The sequence below is a fragment of the Schistocerca piceifrons genome, chromosome 3, assembly GCF_021461385.2.
Source record: "Schistocerca piceifrons isolate TAMUIC-IGC-003096 chromosome 3, iqSchPice1.1, whole genome shotgun sequence".
In the NCBI taxonomy this organism is placed as follows: domain Eukaryota; kingdom Metazoa; phylum Arthropoda; class Insecta; order Orthoptera; family Acrididae; genus Schistocerca; species Schistocerca piceifrons.
In genome coordinates, this window is record NC_060140.1 from 857,451,800 (window position 1) to 857,478,256 (window position 26,457).

A 26,457-nucleotide genomic window follows, 5' to 3' on the forward strand; every position below is an offset into this window, starting at 1 on the left:
GAAGAGGCAGAATTTTAATACCAACTTTTTCTTTGCAAATATGGTTATCCACGAGGAAACTCTGTAGAGTAAAAATTACAGAAATATCAACTCCGCCTTAGCCGGTCCCAAGCCCGGTTGAGAAAGGAGGAGGGGGAGGAGTTAAAAAAACCTTGGTTCACCTGGCCCGGGTGATAGTACCTCGTGGGGGCCCCTTCCCAGGGATACGGTGAAGACCTCAACGGCAGCGAAGGCAGAGAAGATGGACTTCGGTACGGCGGAGCTGGCGGAAGAGGCACCTTTTCTCTTTGGGTACAAAAAGAGTACAAGTAGCGACTGTACCCCAGAGGGGCGGCTACAGACAGCGTCTGACTCATAGTGAGCGGCTGACTTTAGGCTGGACATCCTACTGCCTATGTGGAAAGTAACGGGAAACTACCACATTACATTCTCTCCATGTGAAAGATTCCGGAGTTAAAACTTCCCCTCATTCGGATCTCCGGGAGGGGAATACATTGAGAGTAGACATATTTGAAAGGAAGAAAGGGACGGCGAAGGGAGGAAAGATACGGATTGGAACATGGAATGTGAGGACACTTCTGCAGGCAGGAAAGCTAGAGAATGCAAAACAGGAGATGAAAAGAAACAGATTAGATGCCCTCGGCTTGTGTGAAATGAGATGGGGAGAGAATAGGAAGATAGAAAATGGAGATTATAAACTCTTTTACTCAGGTGAAATCAAGAGTGGTGAAAAAGGAGTAGGAATATTGATAGGGCAAAAGTTGAAAAATAAGGTAATGAAGATACAATATATTGATGGAAGACTGACGATGATACGAGTGAAAGGTAGTTCAAAAGATTTGGTATTAATACAGGTATATATGCCAACCAGCCAGCACAGAGATGAGGAAGTGGAAGAATATTATGAGAAAATACAAGAACTTATCGAGAAAGAAAATAGAAATGCCTGCATCATCATCATGGGGGACTGGAATGCAGTGGTGGGTGAAGGAAGAGATGAAGATACAGTAGGAAAATTTGGAATAAGAAATGAGAGAGGTGAACGACTAATTAGTTTCTGTAAAGAAAATTCATTAACAGTGGGTAACATTATTTGAACACCACAACAGGAGACGTTACACATGGATATTAAATATGAATAGGGAAAGATATCAGCTAGACTACATCCTGATACAAAAAAGGTTTAGGAACTGTTTGAGGAATGCTAAAGCTTATCCAGGAGTGGATATAAATTCAGACCACAACCTAGTGATAGGAGAAATACAAGTGAAGTTGAAAAAAGTCTGGAGAGGTAAAGCAAAGGAAAGACTAAACATACAAAGATCAAAGAGATAGGAAAGGCATCAGATTTGGAGATTTATGGAAAAATGGCAAAGAGGTAGTGTTGATGAAAGTGTTAATAACAAGTGGATAAAAATGAGGGAAGGACTCATGGGCTCTGCCAAAGAAGTACTAGGAATTAGAGTATCCCAAAGCACCAGGAAAGAATGGATAACAGGAAACATTTTAAAAAAGATGGAAGAGCGCAAAAAGTGGAAAAGCGTAGAAACTGAAGAAGGCAAAAAGAGGTACAGGAAACTGAATAATGAATTAAGAAGAGAAACTGAAGAAGCAAGAGAAAAATGGATGAAACAGAAATGCGACGAAATAGAGAAAATGGAGAGAGGAGGAAAGTATGAAATGATGTATAGACTGGCTAGTGAGATAGTTTTTGAACGTAAAAGAAAGAGGAATAACATGGAAATAGAAAGAGCGGATGGTACTCTAGCAGAAGAACCACAGGAGGTTTTGAACAGATGGCAAGAATATATTGAATGTCTGTATAAGGGGGATGAAATGCAAAGCGAAATTAAGGTTGAAGAGGAGCAATATGTGCCGGAAGATGGAAAGAGATTTACCATCTTGAAAGCAGAAGTAGAAAAGGAGATGAAGAATAGATGATTTGCCAGCAGAACTGTTGAAGAGTCTGGGAAACAAGGCAAGAAAAGAAATAGTCTACCTCTGTAACGAGATATACGACAAAGGGGAATGGCCTGAGGACTTCGCTGCAACAGTTATAATACCAACAGAAAAAGAGAACTACTAAAAAATGTGAAGAGCACTGGACCATCAGTCTCTCATGCAGCAAAAGTCTTGCTGAGAGTGTCGAATAGAAGGTTATATGGCAAGCTGGATAGAGGGATTGCAGAGGAGCAGTTCGGTTTTAGAAGAGGAAAAGGAACAAGAGATGCTATCGGCCTGCTAAGAACTGTAGGAGAAAGATATATGGAAAAGGGTAGAGAAATCTTTGCTGTTTTTATAAATTTAGAAAAGGCTTTTGACAGAGTTCAGTGGAACAAGCTGATGGATATTATGAAGAGGAAAGGAGTAGATTGGAAAGAGAGACGACTGATACAGAATCTATATTTACATCAGAAAGTAAGGATAAGGATTGGAAATGAAATGTCAGAAGGAAGCAGCAATGGACGAGCTGTTAGACAAGGTTGTTGCCTTTCCCCACTGTTGTTTAACGTATACCTTGAAGAGATTATTGCGAAAAGCTTAGATGGGAAAAGAGGAATATGTATTGGTGGAAAGAGAATAGAATGTATAAGATTTACTGATGACATGGTATTAGTGGCACAAAGTGAACGGACAGTGAATAACATGCCCAAAGATCTGAATGAAGTTTGTGTGGAATATGGGATGCAAATAAACACAGCAGAAACAAAGAGTATGGTCATCAGTACAAGACGCAGACTGACCAATATTAAAATAGGACAATCTAACATTGGCCAAGTAAGTGAATTTAAATATCTCGGAAGCACAATAACTGAAGACTTGAGATGTCACCAGGAGGTGCAAACTCGAATTGCCATAGCGAGGGAGGCATTCAACAGATATAGGAGACTCTTATGTGGCAAATTAGATAAAGGACTAAGGAAAAGGCTTGGCAAATGTTTTGTCTGGAGTGTGGCACTATATGAGGCAGAAACATAGACGCTGAGACGAGAGGATGAAAAAAAGGTTAGAAGCATTTGAGATGTGGATATGGAAGATAATGGAGAGAATAAGCTGGATGGAAAGAGTGAGTAATGAAAAGGTATTGGAAAGGGTTGGTGAGAGATGTCTGCTGAAGGTTGTAAGAGAAAGGAAAAAGAACTGGTTGGGACATTCATTGAGAAGGGAGTGCTTGCTAGTAGATGCTTTGGAAGGATTGGTTTGTGGGAGAAGACCGAGTAAGAAGGAGATACAAGATGATAGACGACATAAAGGGAAAAGGAAATTATGCAGACCTGAAGAGGATGGCAGAAGACCGGACAGCCTGGAGAACTACCATGTGAAAACCTGCCTTTAGGCTGAACACTGATGATGATGATGATGATGACAGAAATATCCAGTTAGGTCTCGATGGAACCAACCCTAGTGCGAAGACTACAGCTGGCTCCGCGTCGGCAGAGCGCAGCGCCCCGTGACTGCAGCACTGATGAGTCACACAACCAGAGCCGAAGCCACTCGCACCGTACAAATATTTGACAGTAGCGGTGCGCCGAGATGCGGACCGAAGGAAATGCCAGGCCGCGATTCATCGATAGAAACCACGTCAGCCCGTCAACAGAGGGGAGACTGTACAGACATGTACTGGACCCGTACAGCGGACTTGTGGTGTGTACGAAGGACGGCGGTGTGACTCATCACAGACTTGACGGGCGAGAGAATGTGACAGAAGTGTTCAACAGTCTCAGCTGCCGGACCTCGTGACAACCTGCTCCGAGAACTCTGGGAACTAGGGTGAAATCTACGAATATTGTTCGGCCCCAATATGTCCAGGACGTAGAGACAGCGCATTAAAAACCGGGCAAACAGCGCTTCGCACAGAGACGTACAAACAGTCGCTACTGCAGATGAATGTAACAGGAAGAAACGCTAATGTATTGTGCAACAAAAAGCACCTCTGTGACACACTTCGCACTGATTCGCAGCGCGGTTGCGGAAACCACGAAGAGTCGGAAAATTCAAACAAGAGCAACTCGTACGATGGTTTCCATCTCGTTTTCTTAAGCCTAGTTTACACGACGACATTGGGTTGCGCCACTCGTTCCGTGGAATGAGTTGCACGCAAATGGTTTCATATTTGACTGTAGACACGGCGAAACCAGTATACACTTGTTTCGTCGTTTTGTGGGTTCCTTAGCCGTGTCGGAAGCGAAGTTTTGGCAGCTGCACGTCGCACGAGCTGTGATGCAGTTAAAGCTTGTTGCGTGGAATCGCTGCATAAGAAAAAAGTAAGAAACATGTTTAGATTCGTGATTGGATGAAGAATAGACGTCAGCTCGATTGCTCTGCCTCCTTGCTGAAATAATTTATAATGGAAGATCTAAGAAGTCCTTTTAATTATCTTAGAATGTTGCCAGAACTGTTCACGTTTCTTCTAAATAGAGTTAATTATGCGATAAGGAATAAAGATATGTAACGCGTGAAGCACTGTCGCCAGAACTGAAATTACATATCACATTGCGTGCATTACAATCGAGAACACTCGGCATGCTATAAGATGCGGTTTTAGTTGGTGATTACCCTTTTTCATTAACACAAATAATTATTAATATTAACAGTAATAATTATTAAAATTAACAGCAGTAATTATTCAAAGCAGGCCGCATTAAGAAGAGAATGGTTTGCAGACTACTCTCTTGAAGATAGTTCTGTACAGTGGCAATATTTCAAAATTATAACATATGTAAATGGGGAGCACTGCAGCGACGTTTTAAATAGATGAATATTGAATAAAGAATTTAGCTTCTCGATTTGTGTAGCCTTCCCTCCTGTCAACAACATCCCTTTTAAAAAAGAGTCGGTCAACTCGAATGATGGGATTTTAGTCTTGTAGACGAGAGCATTCCCGCAGCTAGAATTACATTTGCATGTGTGTTTCTTAATTCAGTTGTATATGTGCTCCTAATTCAATAAATTTTGCCCTGCAGCTCAGATATTGTCACACTATGTCCTGATCGCACGTGAAGGTCTCAGGAGCAGCAATTTGTTACTTATTTTTGTAATCACGATCACCGAAATCCCACAAACACCTATGCAAAGCATAGATATCCAAAAAGTGAACGTTATTCTCCGTTCCCCCACGTCATATTTCAGTTTGTCCACACTCTACGAACACACACAACCTCAAAACTCATGCAACTAGTGTCGCCAAAGTTGGAACACGCCGAAAGTGTTTAGTTTCAACGACGAGTTGCGCATGCGCAGTGGCTGGTAGCGCAGTTGCCTGCAACCTAGTGTCGTCGTGTAAACTAAGCTTTACGCTGTAACCAGCACCAAAGGAAAGAACAACGAATTTCCGTCTCGTGGAACTAGTCTCAGTATACAAGGTGTTAAGAAAAATGTATTCCATATTTTGAGATGCGGTAGTACGGGCCAAAACAAGAAAAAAGACCCTGTGAATATGGCTGTAAAGTACTGTGAAGCATCTCTCTTTTATTACGAATTCTTTGCTGTTACGAACGTTCCACAGAATACAGTAAACAAATGAAAGCACGTTTTGTTACTGTAAAACAACACTTGTGAGAAATCTCTACAGGAAGCCTGTCATTTCCCATGTAGAATAACATACTTCCATTATAGTGGTAAGTGCATTCTTTTGGTCGTTCATAATAGGAAAGTCACAGTAGCAAAGATGAAATGCTCATGGTTCTTAGGTATGCATTTTATAACCCAAGTATAGGTGGACATTTTAGTATTGTTTTGGTCCTTATTAGCACCTCTCAAAATATGGATTTTGTTTAACAGCCTGTGTAAAGCACCGCGGTACACACGCCACAACTGCTACGGCATAACGTGCATCAAGTTGGGAAAGGGGCTGAAGGTACGGTGATTGTAGCTACTCACCTTTTCCATGCGGCAGAGAACTGGGCACTTCTGTGCAGGGAGAGAGAGAGACGCTGCGGAAGCGTACGACCACAACACACTACGACAGCGAGCGAAAGTTTCAGAACATCGATAACGCACGACGGTTTTTCGCGGGACAGATCGCAAGTGTACATTTCAAAAAATCTTAACGCGGGTACAATATAATCGATATCGGTCGTTGGTAATGTGCCTGTCAGAGTGTGAGAATAAACATTGTTTGTGATACGTCGGCGCCACTGCTGTGCCGCGTACTTACAGCCTGCTTGCAGCAGCGCAGGGTTTGCCTGTGCGGGCGTCATTGCGGCGGCAGTTCACTACTGGATGGCCGATGCAGAATAAGACTGCGCGCGTCCTCCCACTTCCGCGATTCCCTTGCAGCCAAAGCGGGAGAAGACGCGGCCGACTTCTGTCTCGGCTGCAGTGCTGCCATCTACACGGACACCACACACTCACACTGACCTTCCGCCATGTAACGTCTAGTTCAGATAAGGCGAAATAGGTTTTCCTTACTGACGCTAAAGCGAACACCACGATCGAACAGTCATCCGTGGCGTTTTAACTGGATACGCTGTAACGCGTTCTATGAAAGTCACGGTGGGAAAACAGCGATGAATACTCGGGGAACTCCTTTTATTGTGCTACCAGCTTTCAGCTACAAGATTGCCATAAGGCCCTGGATAATGCTGAAACGAAACAGATTTCATTCTAACATTAAACAAAACCGGCACTATAAATTATGCTAATTCACTGGCTGTACTTGCACGAAACATCGCCTTGGCACGCTGCTCATGTCTGGATGGAAGATCGGTTTGGACACCACACTGCTTTACTAGGTGTATGCATTGATGAGTTGAACTGGAAAAAACACACAGAGGATCTGCTGAAACGTTTGAGTTCAGCTATATATGCTATTAGGGTCATTGCAAAATTTGGCGATATACATCTCAGTAAATTAGTTTACCACGCCTATTTTCATTCTCTGCTTTCGTATGGCATCATATTCTGGGGTAACTCATCATTGAGTAAAAGAGTGTTCGTTGCACAAAAGCGTGTGATCAGAATAATTGCTGGAGCTCATCCAAGATCATCCTGCAGACACTTGCTTAAAGAGCTAGAGATCTTCGCTGTATCCTCACAATATGTATATTCACTTATGAAATTTGTTATTAACAATCCGAATGAATTCAAAAGTAACAGCAGTGTACATGGCTACAACACTGCATCAATATGTCCGCCTTTTCAGGGGTGAAGTGGGTCCCACCTTTCTCCTGATGGATGATAACGTACGGCCCCATGGAGCTACCATCGTGGAGCAGTACCATGAAACAGAAGATATCCGGCGAATGGAGTGGCCTGCCTGTTCTCCAGACCTAAAACCCATCGAGCACGTCTGGGATGCTCTCGGTCGACGTATCGCTGCACGTCTTCAAACCCCCTAAGACACTTCAGGAGCTCCGACAGGCACTGGTGCAAGAATGGGAGGCTATACCCCAGCAGCTGCTCGACCACCTGATCCAGAGTATGCCAACCCGTTGTGCGGCCTGTGTACGTGTACATGGTGATCATATTCCATATTGATGTTGGGGTACATGCGCAGGAAACAGTGGTGTTTTGTAGCACATGCGTTTCGGGACGGTTTTCTCAACTTATCACCAATACCGTGGACTTAACAGATCAGTGTCTTGTGTGTGCCTATGTGCCTATGCCGTTAGCGCCAGTTTTGTGTACATTCTGCAATTATCCTTAATTTATGAGCATGAGTGTATAAGAGGTCCTATGTCATTGATAAGAGAAACCATCGTGGACGCTATGAAAATAATGGGAATTTTATTAAGTGGAAAGGAACAGGCACGGCACAGGAGAGACGCACTGCAAATGAGAAACGGGAAGGAGAGCGAACTAGCGCTACGGTTAGCACACCCGAGGCAAAAATTCTTCACGTTTGCGGCCGTGGTCACTGCTGGGGCGACAACACGCTGTGAGCAACGGAAATGGTTACCGCCAGCTGACTTAGGCCAAAAGAAGGAAATGCTAGCCCAGGTGGGGAGGAGGTTCGCGAAGCTTTTGGAAAGACTTCGGCCGTTAAAAGTACCTTCAATGGAAACGGGGGAATCAATACAGCCACGGTAAAATCCTAAGAGTCCCTGAAAAAGGGTATATAAATGTCAGCTGGGACAGTAGTAGGTGAAATGAACACGAGACAGTTGGCGAGTGGTTCGCGCGGTCGTCGCCAGGGAGCAGTTAATTCGTCGGTAACCGTCACCGTAAAGTGACAGTTCAATGGTGCTGCAGTAAACCACGAGAAGGCTCTGTAGAGCTTGTGTCTAGAAGTAGCAAATAGTAGTAGTATTTATGCATGTCAGAATGTACAGAGGAGCAAGTGGCGCATTACACTTGTCAGTGCAACGAGGAATAATTTGTAGTTTTCTGCGTACAGAAGGGAACGAGTTCTGTCTCGCACTCGCGTCTTCTCTTTATTCGAGTATTTGTTGCTATCATTGAAACGAGTCTGAAGCAAAGCATAGTAGAAGGTAGTACTCAGGAACCTGAGGTTTCTAGAGTGGTAGATTGTAATTGCTGATGGATAAAAAGCCATTGCAAGACACCTCTTCGAGTAAGGCTGAATTGAAGTCTTGTGGAATACTCGTAACTTAGTAGTGATTGCGTACGGTATGCAACTAACCGCCTAGAAGCGACACACTACGCACCTGCCACCAGCTTCTGCTTCTGTTTCTCCTTCTGTTTCTGCGGCTGCTGTTGCTGTTGCTCGAAGATGCGGACGGCCGCCTTGACGGAGCTGCTGGGGGGCGGCCCGGGGGCGGAAGCAGCGGGGGTGGCAGCGGGGGCAGCAGTTGCAGTGGAGGCAGCGGCAGAGGCGGAAGGCACCCCCGGCGGCGGCCCCACCGCTGCCGCCCCCGCCCCCGCGGACAGCGCGTTGAACTTGGCGGACAGCGCCGCCACACCGGGGGCGATGGCGCGCTCGCGCTCCCGCCTCCGGGGGCAGAAGCGGGGGGCGGCCACCGGTACAGCCGCCTCCACCGCCGTAGAGCCAGACTTCATGCCGGGTCCTGCAACAGCCAGACAAACCACTCTCACTCCCGCGCCTCTACTCGAATGCAACACCATTTCTCTACTGCTGACTGCGAACTATTTTGTTGCGACCAGAGGTCAACAGGTCTCAGAAACCAGTCCTAGGTATTCACCGCCAGTCACAGTCTGTGATGGCACTAACAAATCTCTGCTCTGACCTATCATCTTTTTACATTCTTCATAAGACAACAACATGTTTTTTTAGCTGCAAACATTTTAGGTTAGGCTTTACATCAAATGAAGCAACACGTTTGCTGTTACCAGTCACCTTTTACTTATCTCCACGCCGCGTTTCAAAGGTCTATTAAGCCTTCATCAAGGTTGATTTACATTTGTTAAAATGAGATGCGTCTGTATAGTGTTACGATGTTTTTGGAGGAACTTGTGGCACTGTCTCCACTAGTGACAGGTTCCTTTATTTTCGTAACACATCACATGTATAGTGTCATATTTTGTAAACAATTGAGGTATACACCTTTGAAACGTGTCGTGGAGATAAATAAACAGTGACAGGTAGCAGTAAACTTGTTTCATTTAACACGTTATTTACATTTCAACCTCAAATTATTCGTTAATGTAAAAAAGTATTTACTATTCCTTGTCAAATGTTTTAGATAAAAGCAAACCAAACTACAAAAATGGATGACAAACGAGAACCGTAATATGTACAACCCGTTTTAAAATGTCAGTTACCAAAAAAATGGTTCACATGGCTCTGAGCACTATGCGACTTAACTTCTGAGGTCATCAGTCCCCTAGAACTTAGAACTACTTAAACCTAACTAACCTAAGGACATCACACACATCCATGCCCGAGGCAGGATTCGAACCTGCGACCGTAGCGGTCCCGCGGTTCCAGACTGTAGCGCCTAGAACCGCTCGGGCACCCCGGGCGGCGTCAATTAACAGGTCTCCAAATTCGCAATTAGCAGATGCATTTCCTGCCTCTCCTTCGTTGAGCAAAAGCCCTCCGAACAAAATGTTAGTTACAGCCTTAAACCAGCACACTGATCGCTTCTGAGCGCTCTAGAAGGTGTGAAACTCGTACCGACCGCTCCTCTCAGCCTCCGCAGCTGACTTACGGGGTGCGTGAACACCACCTGCTCAGAAGCATCTAGAACACCTACTAGTAGGCGTGTGTCTCCGGCCGATGTCGGGCGGTGAGGAGTCCACCGACATGGGAGCCACTGCGGCCGCTCGCAGCGGGCGCGACGCCTGCTTCCTCCGTGCCTTCGCCTGGTTTCTCCACGGCCGCGCTCTCAGTGGACCTGGCAGCGCCTCGCGGCACCGCTTTGCTACAGCAGCTTCCTACCGCCCGCGAGCTACCAGCCTTAAGCCGTCGGCACAATGACCGTACATCCGAGCGTTGAGCGTGCCGAGTTTCTGACGTCATAGTGTGGAATAGCACGTTCGGGAGTCTTTCCGAACGCGCAGAGCAATATCTGGCATGTCAAATATTCTGAGAGTGAGTCTGAGCGTTGACCAATCAGATAGCACAACGCCACCTACGTCACATGCACGCCATCTCCCTTCAGCATTGAGCTGTGAGGCGCCATATTGGCATTCAGTTCAAGCATATCTTATATATGTCGTTTCTGAGCACCAGTAATTTCAGAATCACTCGAAAAGCCGTTGTTAACTGCGTGATTCGTTGCAATAAATTAATGAGATACATCGTATTAGTGGCAAAAGAATTATTGTAACTTGCGTATTATGAGAGTATGTCATTTGAGGGTAGCGACACACTGAGGATCCACCAAAAATACATTGTTCTTAGTACAACTTGTTATAATTAAATTTCAGCTAGTAATATAGCTACGATTAAAGCATTTAGCAAGTGCTAACATCTTAGAATTCGCCACAAACTAATTGTTGTCAGTTTAGCGATGACATACGCTCATAATACGCAAGTGACAATAATTCTTTTAGCAGGCACGGTAGCTCAGCGTGTTCGGTCAGAGAGCTGGTTGGCCTCTGTAATAAAAAAACTGAGTGGAACGATCAGCAAACGAACTTGACCGGATGTCATCTGACGTCCGCAACGACCACACAGCGATCAACTACGAACAAAATCAGACTCTTGACACTGATGAAACGAAACTATAAATGTCTCAGTTGAACACATAAATGCAAAAAAAAATTTATAAAAAGAAAGCGTAGTGAGTAGCGTTGATGATACATGACCAGAAAGGTGATCTGATGATGATTCGCGTCTCACCAAGTCTGAATATTTTTTTCCTAACATTCGCGTATATAATAGGTCCTGACGCTTTATTATTAGTTTAATGTAAGTATATACTACAATATTTGATGTTACGCAAATATAAGTTCACCTTTTCCTGAGGAGTGAGTTTGTTCGATTGGCTTAATCTACAGGACAGCTTGCGCTACTTGTATAAAGATATTTTGTTCATTTTTCTTTTGAGTTTCGTAATTTACATGTTGTAAAGTTTCTGCCACTGGGCAGGAACAGTGATCAAGTAAGAATGACCTTAGGGTTTTACTAAAATGTGGGAAAGATAAAATAGTGCTTATCTTATGTGGAGAACTATTGAAAATTCGTCACACTGTTTGTAATGGAACTTTTACAAGCCTGTATCTTTATTGATTAGACATGGTACTTTCCTTTCTGTCTTGAGACATGTACATCGATATTGAAGTATTTATTTGTGTATATTACATACAGAACAACGTGACTAGGATATGAACAATGGAGGAAATGTGCCTTTTAATAGAACTAACGTGGTAATTTTACGCAGCCTGTTGAGTAAATAGTGTGATTTACGAACTAGAAGCATCCCTCAACTGCCGCTGGAGTGCTTTGCGATCGCGTATACAACGTTGGGGGCCACGTACCGTATGCGTAAGTCGCATCGTTCCTGAGCGTTCAGCAGCGCGTTGACTCGGCATGCTCAACGTTAACTTTCGACAGCACGATCCGTGTGCCGACGGCTTTACCCTCCCTGCTCCTCGCCACTCGGTCTGTGTGAGCAGCTGCCAGGCATCGTCGTGGACCTACATTTCAGTTGCTTTCGAGTTGTGTGGACACCGTCCTGAGAAGCTGTACTTCATGTTATTAAGCGACCAGTTGTTATTGCAAAGCGGCTCTTACTGTCTGCTACACCACGCGGCCACATTAGGACTTCGGTATATCGCGGAAGGCCTGTGCTGGAAGTCACACACAGCCGCGAGTCTTCAAGGGGCCAAACAACGCGTGAACTGGACACAGGCTGACTTGAAGGCCGTCCGAGGGGTGGCGGTTTGGACCCTTTTCATACGGTGCGGGGCGGACAGTGCAGCGACGGCCGAATGAGGCGTTTTGCGTGGAGGCCGCGGTCGGTTCTGCGACGTTTCGGGGTTGTTTTGTCTATACAGTGATTCAGGCCACCCTGAAACGTTAACCAGGATGTTCGTTCCAACTTTCTGGCCGGCCGAGTGTTACCATTTCTTTCATACCCTGGTGATAACTGTTCAACGCAGACTCTCGTCTTCGAGATGACAGCAGCCGTCTCCACAAAACACCGCCCTACGTTCCTGGTCTAACGAAGCCTTAGGTGCCCTGCCGCACCTCGGCCGGTCCGCTAAATCACCCCATCTCAGTCCCTCGGGAAATGCCCGCGACTGTTTGGGACAGAGGGTGAAACGTACCAGTCAACATACGCGCGGTCTGGCAGCTGTACAGGACCCAGCGATCAACGAGCGGCTCCAGCTGGGTGTGGCGTGTCTGGAGACATCTCTGGACATATTTCCTATCTGAACTTCGGGGTGAGAGGGCGGTGCTACACGGCGTTAGCGTCACGTTACCTGGGAGAAGAGAGGTGGGGGTGGGTGCTACTAATTACTTTTATTTGGCCCGGTTAGTAGCACCTAAACAGAAGACGACGCTTTTGTAAGCTGTGAATTGGCTCTCGTTAGACATTGTAAGTTTTTTCACCTTTTATATCACAAATTATTATGAACAGTTCTTCTCTCTAGAAATCATCGTTAGAACTACCGTAGGAAAATACAACGAACTTCCAGAGAATTTAGTATGACTCTAATGTGTTATGAAGAGGAACAGACACTGAAGTATGCCTAATGCAATCCTCCTACATTCACACAAACTACTGGCCATTAAAATTGCTACACCAAGAAGAAATGCAGATGATAAACGGGTATTCATTGGACAAATATATTATACTAGAACTGACATGTGATTACATTTTCACGCAATTTGGGTGCATAGATCCTGAGAAATCAGTACCCAGAACAACCACCTCTGGCCGTAATAACGTCCTTGATACGCCTGGGCAATGAGTCAAAATAGAGCTTGGATGACGTGCACACATACAGCTGACCATGCAGCTTCAACACGATACCACAGTTCACCAAGAGTAGTGACTGGCGTATTGTGACGAGCCAGTTGCTCGGTCACCATTGACCAGACGTTTTCAGTTGGTGAGAGAGCTGGAGAATGTGCTGGCCAGGGCAGCAGTCTAACATTTTCTCTATCCAGAAAGGCCCTTACAGGACCTGCAACATGCGGTCGTGCATTATCTTTCTGAAATGTGGGGTTTCGCAGAGATCGAATGAAGGGTACAGCCACGGGTCGTAACACATTTGAAATGTAACGTCCACTGTTCAAAGTGCCGTCAATGCGAACAAGAGGTGACAGAGACGTGTAACCAATGACCCCCCCCTCCCCATACTATCACGCCGGGTTCAAATGGCTCTGAGCACTATGCGACTTAACTTCTGAGGTCATCAGTCGCCTAGAACTTAGAACTAATTAAACCTAACTAACCTAAGGACATCACACACATCCATGCCCGAGGCAGGATTCGAACCTGCGACCGCAGCGGTCACGCGGTTCCAGACTGAAGCGCCTTTAACCGCACGGCCACACCGGCCGGCATCACGCCGGGTGATACGCCAGTATGGCGATGACGAATACACGCTGCCAATGTGTGTTCACTGCGATGTCGCCAAACACGGATGCGACCATCATGATGCCGTAAACAGAACCTGGATTCATCCGAAAAAATGTCGTTTTGCCATTCGTGCACCCAGGTTCGTCGTTGGGTACACCATCGCAGGCGCTACTGTCTGTGATGCAGCGTCAAGGGTAACCGCAACCACGGTCTCCCAGCTGACAGTCCATGCTGCTGCAAACGTCGTCGAACTGTTCGTGCAGATGGTTGTTGCCTTGCAAACGTACCCATCTGTTGACTCAGGGATCGAAACGTGGCTGCACGATCCGTCACAGCCATGCGGATAAGATGCCTGTCATCTCGACTGCTAGTGATACGAGGCCGTTGGGATCCAGCACGGCGTTCGTTATTACCCTCCTGAACCCACCGATTCCATATTCTGCTAACAGTCATTGGATCTCGACCAACGCGAGCAGCAATGTCGCGATACGATAAACCGCAATCGCGTTAGGCTACAATCCGACCTTTATCAAAGTCGGAAACGTGATGGTACGCATTTCTCCTCCTTACACGAGGCATCACAACAACGTTTCAACAGGCAACACCGGTCAACTGCTGTTTGTGTATGAGAAATCGGTTGGAAACTTTCCTCATGTCAGCACGTTGTAGGTGTCGCCACCGGCACCAACCTTGTGCCAATGCTCTGAAAAGCTAATCATTTGCATATCACAGCATCTTCGTCCTGTCGGTTAAATTTCGCGTCTGTAGAACGTCATCTTCGTGGTGTAGCAATTTTAATGGCCAGTAGTGTACATTAATACTTGCTGCACAGATCATGAATACGACATTTCGTAATGATGTGGAACGTTTCACTTTAACATATGTTTTCCTTACATGAACTAATTAAGTTATTTTATTCGATTTTATTTTTCACAGTTACTACTTCATATCTAAAGATTCATCTATTCAGTACAAGGAGCTGTCATTCAGAAATGCTTTTCATTTGTTTTTAATCTGTCAGACTTTTAATGCTATTTGGCAAATGACCAAAGATTTTTGTGGCATCATAATTCACCCCTTTCTGTACCAAATTCAGATTTAACCCAGAATAATGAAGATCGTCGTTTCTTCTCGTTTTGTAGCTATGCACTTCGCTGTTATTTTTGAATTGGGATGGATTTTAATAACAAGTTTCATAAGAGACTTTATGTATTGCAAAGGTACTGTGAATATCCCGAGTTGCTCAAATAAATGTCTGCAAGGTGATCTTCGGTGGGCTCCAGCTATTATTCTGATTACACGCTGTCGTGCAATGAATACTTTTTCTCTTAATGATAAATTACCCCAAAATATGACGCCTTATGAAAGCAGTTATTAAAATAGGCATACTAGCTGACACGGCTTGTAGGGCGCGTATATTTAAATTAAAGCACTGCGGTTTCGTGATCAACCATGGACAACGAAGTCGCGTCATTGTCTATGAGCTTGACAGGAACCTCAGCCTGTCTCTCACTCATTTCATGAAACAGAACCATGCAGTCGCAAAATAATGCGTCATTTTGTTGTTTTGTATACAAAATAGAGGTTCATTAACATTAATTTTTATCATTTTATCCAAGATTTGTAAAATTAAAAGCTACCGTACAATAACCGACATTGACTAAAAATTCATTAAACAGTGTGATTCACGAAGCTGTGCAAATATTTTAATATGTTGTTATACAAGTAAAACTAAAAAAAATACTTCATATAAACATAGGTCCGCAAATGTTTCGTTAGGGCAAATAAAAGATTTTGCCAGAAATTTAGCAACTTCGCTAATGTGGCCACCGAAATTGCCTGATTTAACACCTGGCACGGTATCTCAGCGTGTTCCGTCAGAGGGTTAGCTACCCTCTGCAATAAAAAAAAAGACAATAAAAGAAAAAAAGAAAACTGAGTGAACGGATCAACGATGAACTTTAACAGATGTCATGGGATGTCCGCCGCGAACATACACGACCAACAAATTACGAACAAAACGAGATAAAAAAAACCACCACTGGATTTTTGTGTATGGGGATGGATGAAAGACATAGTTTGTGAGGACAAAGTCAATACACGTGAGACATTACTTGCTCATGTGATGAATGCAATACATGAAATTAAGAACAACCCTGTGAAACTGAAACGTGCAACAAAATCTGTTCATACACGTACAGCTAAATGCATTGAACTCGGTGGAGGCATTTTTGAACATTTATTGTGAATGTATTATGAAGCTGTGTGTACAATGTACAACTTCTTTAACAATGAGCTTTGTTTTTTCCAGCTTAACATGTGCTATGGAATTAATAAAAGCAGATTATCTGACACATTCATATAGTTTCACTTAACGTTATTACCATCAGTTTTCCAAAATTAAATTCTCTACAACTTCTGTTGAAAACTTTGTGCAATTGTCTTGAATTTAAAACACAAACTGGACCAAGTAGTTAATAAATTAAAAATTTTACCAAATTACGTCTTTGTTTCTCTGGATGTTCTGGAAAACTACTGCAGATACTCGTCTGGGACATGTTTTATTAGATTCACTAGATCAATAACAAGAAAGTAAATGGAAATCGTGCTTTACTTTAATCTCTTACAGTTTTGCAATACCTTCATATTAGCGAAGTTGCTATATTTCGGACAAAATCTTTTATTAGCCGTAACTCCGTAACTAAACATTTGTGGACCTATGTTGATAAGAACTGTTTTCTTTAGTTGTGCTTGTAGAATAACGTCTTAAAATATTTGCATATCTTCCTGATTCACACTGTATATACAACAAATATTTACATATTTAGTTAGATGTGTAAAAATAATAGTAAGTGCCGGCCGCTGTGACCGAGCGGTTCTAGACGCTTCAGTCCGTAACCACGCGGCTGCTACGATCGTAGGTTCGAATCCTGCCTCGGGCATGGATGTGTGTGATGTCCTTAGGTTAGTTAGGTTTAAGTAGTTCTAAGTTCTAGGGGACTGATGACCTCAGATGTTAAGTCCCATAGTGCTCAGAGCCATTTGAACCATTTTTGAACCATTAATAGAAATGCCGAGTACGGGATGCGTCCATTAAGTACGTTTCACTATTTTATACAAAAAACATTACACTCACTATATCATGTTCAAGTAATTTTATTGGGATTGTACAATGCTTCTGTTAGTTTTTCACACAGTTGTCACGTTTTTCCAAGCATTTTTGGTAACATGACAAGTTACTCCAAACCAGTGTTCTATTGTTTCTGGTACTGTGATCGTAGCCAACTGCTCACTGTTGATGTGAGTCCTTCAATACGACCTTGGAGTTGGAGGAACATGTGAAAACACTTGGGGCAACATCTGGCGAATATGGACGATGCGGGAACACTTCCCAGTCGAATCTTCCGAGTTCCGCCTGGGTCATTCGAACTGCGACGGGCCGAGTGTTATCACCAAGGAAGTGAACTTGGTGAGACAGAAGTCCGGGACGCTTTCTCTTTACGGTAGCTCTCAGTTTCCTCAAGACGAGCACAAGACTCGACCTGGTACAACACTGGTTCGGAAAACTTGTATCACGTTACCAAAAATGCTTGAAAAACATGGCGACTATGTAAGAAAGTAGCAGACGCATTGTACAATGTTAATAAAATCACTTGAGCATGATAAAACGTGCATAATGCTTTTTTGTAAAATACGGAAAACTGCTTATTGGATCTCTCTTGTACTTTAAAAAACAGTGACACAACGACATTTGGCCCTAAAGAAAAATGAATTGTCTGTGAACCCACGGCACATATTCATTTTCACTGGCAATTATAAATACAGTAAAATTAGAAGAAAAGGGAACAGGGCAACACGAAGGACGCATATACAATTGTACACAAGATTCTGGATTTTTATTTTTATTTTTCGCCTCTGTATTTGAATATGGTTCCCGAAGAGAACCAAAAGCGGTCACAATAAATAAAAAGAACCTCTGTGGTCCAGACATTGACAAAATGCTACGGAACATGATGCAATGAAGCCTCAAGAACCTTCCAAGACCGTTTCACTACGATTTGTGTTGAGCTAATGGAAGCCATCACAACGCGATCTTGTAGCTGACGCACGGCAACCGCGAGGTATCCTGTGCCCATTTTAGTACACAAATGACATGAAAGCCATGTCCGTAAAGTGACGTAAAACGTTAGGATTGTTTTGTCTGTCAAAAGGCACAAATCGCTTCTAGTACTGTATTGTAGTTATTGCACTGGACTGAACAGAAGGTAGTAATAATTGCATGTAACGGAAATCAATGATCTGTCATTCAATGCGATTCACTTGAAAAATATTGTTTTGAAATTCTGTTCTCTTCCATGAAGAAATTTATAATTTTACAAAACGGAGATTAATCTGACGAATGTGACACGATGGAAAACGGAATATGCATGAAACGTTTTAAAATGTTAATGTTGTGTTCAGAAGAGGATGCATCGAAAAGTTTAGGTGGAAACGGATGACAATCCTGTTGACTAACTAGCTATAACTTAATTGTTTTACTTAAAATATTAGTCTTTCTAATGTGTCTTCTTCCTTTGGCATCACGACCTAATCCGTAAATTGATTATATGAAAGAACACAATATATTAGGTTGGTGTACAAGTTCGTAGCGTTTTTGTTTTGCATGTTGGTATTCCGGTGGCTATGCGTTTATTCATCGCCTGCCATTTTTATTTGTAGTTCACTGCAGTTATTTGAGTTTATATTCTGTCATTTGGAGATAGTGAGTGGAGCTGTGGGCGCTAGAAAGGGGAGTGCCAAGTGGAGAAATCTGAACATTTCCGACGAATTCTTCTGTTTGAGTTCAGTAGAGAACTAACAGGAGCGGAAGCAGCCAGAAACATTTGTGGCGTATGTACAGATAAAGCCATTGAACAGAGTACGGCAAGAAAATGATTTTCTCTTTCTGAGGAGGATCGTTTGGACATTACCAGGTGTAGAACTATCAAGCCGGAATTTGGTTGCAATTATTAAACGTCTGTTGTTTGAAACTGATAAGCGATATTTTATTCAAATATTGATTTTCCGACGCTTTCTACCAGATCATTTATGCAGCTTCATGCAAATACTGAATGTCTCGCCGTACTGCTGTAAGTTTTTCTGTCGCTTCATTCTACATGGCTGAACATCATTAAATATTGAAGGCCGCGCGGGGTATCCGAGAGGTCTGAGACGCGGTCCGTGCGGCTCCCACCGTGAGAAGTTCGAGTCCTCCCTCGGGTATGGACGTGTGTGTTGTCCTTAGCGTAAGTTACTTTAAGTTAGATTAAGTAGCGTGTAAACTGAGGGACCGATGACCTCAGCAGTTTGGTCCCGTAAGACCTTACCACGTTGTTGTTGTTGTTGTTGTTGTTGTTGTGGTCTTCAGTCCGGAGACTGGTTTGATGCAGCTCCCCATGCTACTCTATCCTGTGCAAGCTTCTTCATCTCCCAGTACCTACTACAGCCTACATCCTTCTGAAGCTGCTTAGTGTATTCATCTCTTGGTCTCCCTCTACGATTTTTACCCTCCACGCTGCCCTCCAGTACTAAATTGGTGATCCCTTGATGCCTCAGAACATGTCCTACCAGCCGATCCCTTCTTCTAGTCAAGTTGTGCCACAAACTTCTCTTCTCCTCAATTCTATTCAATACCTCCTCAGGTTCGAATCCTCCCTCGGGCATCGATGTGTGTTATGTCCTTAGGTTAGTTAGGTTTAATTAGTTCTAAGTTCTAGGCGACTGATGACCTCAGATGTTAAGTCGCATAGTGCTCAGAGCCATTTGAACCAATACCTCCTCATTAGTTATGAGATCTACCCATCTAATCTTCAGCATTCTTCTGTAGCACCACATTTCGAAAGCTTCTATTCTCTTCTGCTCTAAACTATTTATCGTCCATGTTTCCCTTCCATACATGGCTACGCTCCATACAAATACTTTCAGAAACGACTTCCTGACACTTAAATCTATACTCGATGTTAACAAATTTCTCTTCTTCCTTACCGTTGCCAGTCTACATTTTATATCCTCTCTACTTCGACCATCATCAGTTATTTTGCTCCCCAAATAGCAAAACCCCTTTACTACTTTAAGTGTCTCATTTCCTTATCTAATTCCCTCAGCATCACCCGATTTAACTCGACTACATTCCATTATCCTCGTTTTGCTTTTGTTGATGTTATACCCTCCTTTCAAGACACTGTCCATTCCATTCAACTGCTCTTCCAAGTCCTTTTCTGTCTCTGACAGAATTACAATGTCATCGGCGAACCTCAAAGTTTTTATTTCTTCTCCATGGATTTTAATACCTACTCCGAATTTTTCTTTTGTTTCCTTTATTGCTTGCTCGAATGAAGCTGTTTTACTCGTAACTAGTAGGCCTTACGTAACTGTGAACGATTATGTAGGTACATATAAGCCTGGTACAGTGGTGGCTTAAAAAAAAAGTGTATAAACGTTGTGTCCTGTGACTTGGGATCATGTAATGTCCAGCCAATAATGTCTCGTGCCTCGGGCATGGATGTGTGTGATGTCCTTAGGTTAGTTAGGTTTAAGTAGTTCTAAGTTCTAGGGGACTTATGACCCTAGCAGTTGAGTCCCATTGTGCTCAGAGCCATTTGAACCAATGTCTCGTACTATTATTGTAGAATGAAGAACTTCTCACAGCTAAACTGAAGAATTTTATGGCGCTCACAGCAGAAGAAAAGTTTGCATATTTTTATTGTCACACAATCATAATGTAATATTCGTAGTACACTCGCTCGTTAGTCTTTTCTCGTTCGCTATGCGACAGACCACCCCACGAATGAAGCAACGGTACCTGACAGAACAGTTACACCAAACCATATACTGATCTCTCTTAATGTTTCCGTGGACATTACAACAAAATTTGCTAAATTCGTCAGTCCCAAGAATAGCGTGAGTCAGGAGGTATATGGTTTGATAGATAGCTTTGGTGATTCTGAACCAAAAAAAGCTTTCGTATGAACATATGTCGTACTTCCAATGGTTTCCGAGATACATTCAGTATCACTTTGATACTTTTTTTTTAATAGCTCGGAAGCACACACCCCAGCCAAAACGTGTCCGAGTACAATATTAAATTAAATTTCGTAGAGAGAAGTCATTTCTTTTTTCTCTAGCTTCTAGCTTCAATAGTTTAAGCAAAAAAAAAAAAAAAAAAAAAAAAAAAAAAAAAAAAAAAAAAAAAAAAAAACGCGAGAATACTGAAAATCGTGCGACGCGACCACGCGCTGCAGCTTAGGTAGCTTTTGTAAGCCAATTCAGGTAGTTTCCCGAATCGATTTACTACAAATGCCCTATATCAAACTGTTCGTCATAACTTCCTCTACCGTAATAGGTTGTAAGCAATGACGATGGTTGAATAATACAGATAATAAATAACAATGTACATTAAATCTGTTTCATCTCGGATACCATTCGTAATAGGGCATATGCCCATATGAAATTTTTTATTCAGAATCACTAATATTATCAGCGCTCAAAGCATATACCTTTCCTCCTGACTTACCCTGTATCTACATTCCTTCTTGCCACTTTTTGCGATGCGTCCGTATAACGTGGAAGAGCACCAAGATTTCTATGTTTCAGTGACTCAAAATATAAGTAAAGTAAAATGTTTTGCACAGCACAACATATGGTTGTCGGAATGATACGTTAGACATACACTGAACAGAGGCAGGAGAAGATTTTCCGAAGTTTAGTGGCTATTATCTTTAACGATGAATAGCCAACATGAAAATCATCAGTCATCTCCGTGTCTCCAAAACGAGACAAATGAGACTTCTTTTTCGTGGTCGGTTCTCGATATTTCCCTCGGCGTGAGCGCTCCTCCACGGCAAACTGTTACATCTCCTCCCACACTCCAATACTTATGGCGCTATAGGAATCGGCCTTGCTTCAGTCTGTAATCAAACAGTAGACTGGAAGCGCTGCTTTGGTGCCGCTCGGCGGTTCCACGCGCACGCCCAGTCACTGCCGGTACCGCGTTCCAGTCGCAGTCTAGTGATCACGCCGCGCGGTTGGACACACTTTCTGGCAGGCAGGTCCTGCAGTTGCGAGCGACAGTACAGCTTTTGATGCAGTGGCTTACAGTATTTTGAGCGCTTGCGCTTGCAAGCCAGTCTTAAACGTCAAATCTCACGTCTCGTTGGAAAGGTGCCACCCCGTCCGGCGCAGACCTTGGCCGCCTCAAGGTTTTTTTTATTATATAAAAAAAACTTGCTCACCACACTAATGTTTATCTGAGGGTGTCAGCCGGCGGCTCGAGACTCGTTGTGGTTGCTCGCGGATAGGAGGGAGGAAGAGAGTGATGATTGGAGGGGGTAGGGGGACGCAGCTGTGAACGACAGAGGGCAGCAGACTTCCCGGAACACAGGCCGCCGCGTATCTGGTTGCGCGTCCTGTCGATAACACACTGTGTGTGTGTGTGTGTGTGTGTGTGTGTGTGTGTGTGTGCGCGCGCGCTTCTCCCTGTGGACCCGGGAAATGTGCAGCAGCAGCAGCTGTATACAGCACACACATCTACGTCTCAAGAGCAACGTGTCCTCGACGGTCGATTTCTGGTCCCACAGTTATCCTTCAAGGAGCGGGACTGGGACGCTAAGCTGTTTCTCGACTTTCATTCCACCTCTCTCTACTTCTGTAACTCTAAGTAATGCGTACTACGTCGTAAGAGGGCGGTGTGGAATTACGAGGGATGGGGAGGGCTGTCTCCCCAAGCAGCGTCCTCCCAGACCCGGTGTATCTGCTGTATCCTCGGGCAAAGTGAATGGGCTATGTGCTAGTGGAATCAAACGCTGCTTCGTATGTAGCGTTTGGTGGATTCGCGGATTTCGCCAGGTTTTCCAAGTGCGTGTCTGACAACTTTTAATACTTCCGGTCCTGAATGGCGGTCAAATTTTAAAGTTTTTCTCCAGTTATTCCCAATCGGAACTTTTATTAATCTGTAACTAGCTGGTGGTTCAAATTTTTTGGAAATTTGTGGTAAGATCTTATGGGACCAAACTGCTGAGGTCATCGGTCTCTAAGCTTACACACTACTTCATGCCCGAGGGAGGACTCGAACCTCCGATGGAAAAGGGGAGGGGAGGGGGGGGGGGGGGGGGGGGAAGCTGTGCGAACCGTGACAAGTCGCCCTAGACCGCGCGGCTAACTGGTGGTTCAGTCAGAACTTTTAATTATTTATATTATCTACAGCTGGGAATCATAATTTTCGTTGTTCATTGAACAATCGCTACTTATGCTTCGTTTGTCGAACAGTGAGTCACTTGCTGCGTCATTGCTCAGGAACCTTGAAATTTTACTGTGTGTTATCTATACTGTACAGGGGCTCAGTAATCGGTCTACAGACTTTAATACTTTGAAGCAATATCGGTACAGTACTTTGCTGTTAATAAAGATTCAGCCTCATAATAAGCACCAGTGAACAGTGGTTATGGAATTTGCTGAAATAAACTTTGTAATAAAAGAATCAATTCGTATCAGGTACAGTAATTTATAATACCTGGCCAGTTCACTATAACTTAATTGTGCACTTAGGAAACTGGGTGCAGCTGAATGATAATTGAAGTCAAAGCAGCAAGTGCAACCAATCCCAAACAACGTTGGTTGCATTTCAGTTCAAAGCACGTTCCTCGGGACACTTATTTGTTAACGACATAGTAGGGCTGCGATGATCTCCAACTCCTCGAAATTTGTATATTTTGTTACCCTGTACACGTCAGACGAATCAAAATTACAACTACTAATGGAAGTTACGACACTGCACAAGAAATGCCAGATGACCTGGACAAAGCGCTTCGATATAGCAAAAAATGGAGAGGGGGTGAAGGTGTTTCAGTAGAGATGATTAAAGTTGGAAGAAAAGTCATTCAAACTGAAATTGAAAATTTGTTTATAGAATGTCTGGAGAAGTAGTCAAATCCCAAAAACTGTAACAAAGCTGTAATAACTCCACTGCACAAGAAAAGAGAAAGACAAGGGAAAAAAACGAATTGTGATGTATCATCCTTCTCTCTGCAAGATACGAAGTATTCACCAAAATAACCATCACCTACAAATGCATTCCCTTTTGAAAAGGCAATGAAACGTTTGTAATTCATGACCTGATTCATACACTGGAAAAATGAATATCATAAACGCTTCCCATGGTATTCATAGGGTTTGTGAAAGTTTATTACTGTATTTACGGAAAATATCTCTTAACAGTCCTACTACGTTATTTCCCTGAAGAACATACACACGAATGTTGCTGCTTCGATTATACTCATCATGATAGTGGGAAATTCAAAACCGAAAGAGAAGTCATGTAATGAGATCCAGTACAACGGAAATTCTTCTCAGCCGTCCTGGCGGTAGTTTCCCGATCCTTAAGCTGAGAAAGCAAGTCAAAGTGAATACTGCTCTGCAGCTGATAATACGTGCAGCGACCGTAACTCACTAGCAGTGCAGTACAAACTACAACTGACAGTAAACTGCGCATTGAAACCAAAACCTGAAAACTGAGCAACAGACAAATTAAAAATTTTAAGCGCGGGGGGGGGGGGGGGGGGGGTGAGAGAGAATTACAAAAATGATGTGAAATTTAGCCACACAAGAAACCTCTTTTGGGAAAATTTAAAAGACAGTAATAACTGCAGCAAACGACACAATAAGTGTCTCACAAAAGAAGGAAAGAAACTATGGGTAAAAGAGCAAACAACAGCAATAAAAGAACTAAGAAGAAAGCGCGAAGGGGAAGATGAATCAGAATACAATAAAGTAAGAAACTTACTTAACGCGGAAGCAAAAGAGTTACAGAAAAATGACTGGAAGCCATATGTGAATTAAAAAAAAAGTTATAAGGCACATAACTAGAAAAGAAAGCATTTTGGAAAACGAAAAGATGACAGCAATTCAATCTGCTTCAAGAAAGGAAGAATATTTATGGAAAATGAGCAAGTGGCTGATAGCTGGAAACAACATATGAAAATGTTTTATTGCGAACCAGAACAGTTATATGAAGATGGTAAAATGGTATACCATCGGTGACCTTGCAGCGCTCTAGAATGAAATGATAATTAAATCAAGACCCTACGCTGTCGACAGGCGTTGATATACCTCACCTGGGACAGTTGAAAATATGTGCCCCGACCGGGACTCGAACCCGAAATCTCCTGCTTTCATGGCAGACGCTCTATCCATCTCAGCTACCGAGGACACAGAGGATAGTGCGACTGCAGGGACTTATCCTTTGCACGCTCCCCGTGAGACCCACACCAACTTAATATCCACACACTACATTCGTAGTGCCCCTGCCCATTACACTCATTACTCGCGGCAGACAATCTTACCAAGTCCCGTAAGAGTTCGGGCAGTACGTGTGCATTCGCACAGAAGAAGGTCAATGGCCGGTTAGCCTTAACTATATGAAGATGATATCTGTTCTTTCGGACATCTATTCCACGTCTACATAGAACAGGCAATAAACGAGTGCTAACACGGCTGAGCAGGAATCAGTATAAATGGAAGAGAGACTTGTTTAACTCTGCAGCTGACGGAGCTCTACTACCTCCAGATGAAATTATTAATCTTAAAAGTTATGGATACATGGAAAGGGATGAGTAAGAAATGGAAATTAACTCAAAAAACGGACAGAAATCTACGGAACCTGAAGAAATAAACATCAAAATTATGGGAAAGAAAATAAAACGAAACAAGGAAGATCACACAAACACTTAGGAAGTAAGATAACTGAAGACTGAAGAAGCCAAGAAGATATGGAACAAAGAGTAGCAAAAGCAACGTTCGTGAACAGAAGAAAAAATTCTTTGTACAAAGGTCATAAATACTGTTGTGAGTAAAATGTGGTTAAGAGCTGCAGTTAGAGCATAAAGCTATATGACTGAAACATGGAACCCAGGCAAAAGTGGAATGAAATTTTTTGAAACATTTCAGGTATGGTGCTGGAGACATGTTAAAGTGGAGTGATAATTCTATCAATCAGTGAGTCTTGCAAAGAAATGGCGAAGAAATACTTAATACGATACAACCATTCGTATATGTCCTAGAACGGCTCGGCGAAACCGCCTTCTAGCAATGTAACTGTCCATGTCGCAAGGCCAGAATCGTGCTACAGTTGGGAGCCAGTTACAAGCCTTCAACAAACCACCGGGCCGTACTTCACTGGAATTGCGTGACTCGTCCGTAGACACCAGGTAGCACATACCTCCGGAATTTGGCGAATCCACGTCATGATGAATCGCTCCTGCACTCCGATAAAAAAGGGTCCCAACATGCGGTTATATTGGTGGATGTAATGTTTCGCCTCATCAGTGTATACATTGAGGTAACGAAAGACATGGGATAGCGATATGCAAATATACAGATGGGGGTAGTATCGCAAACACAAGGTATAAAAGGGAAATTCATCGGCGGAACTGTCATTTGTAGTTTTCCGACGTGATCACGGCCGCATGTAGGGAATTCACGGAGTTGAACGCGGAATGATAGTTGGAGGTAGACCTAGGGGACA

General features: G+C 43.4%; 1 protein-coding gene and 1 long non-coding RNA gene across 2 annotated transcripts in view; both read right to left on the reverse strand.

Annotated features, from left to right (window-relative positions):
* Positions 1-8,711, reverse strand: part of LOC124789528 — a 154,580-nt gene extending 145,869 nt beyond the window's left edge. Inside the window, exon 1 of the mRNA XM_047256922.1 lies at positions 8,610-8,711. The gene's annotated coding sequence lies outside the window, so the exon portion shown is untranslated. The remainder of the gene's footprint in view (positions 1-8,609) is intronic.
* A 179-nt stretch (positions 8,712-8,890) lies between these two features.
* LOC124790030 overlaps positions 8,891-26,457 on the reverse strand; it is a 413,333-nt gene continuing 395,766 nt past the window's right edge. The window contains exon 4 of the long non-coding RNA XR_007016206.1: positions 8,891-8,969. This is a non-coding gene — a long non-coding RNA (uncharacterized LOC124790030). The remainder of the gene's footprint in view (positions 8,970-26,457) is intronic.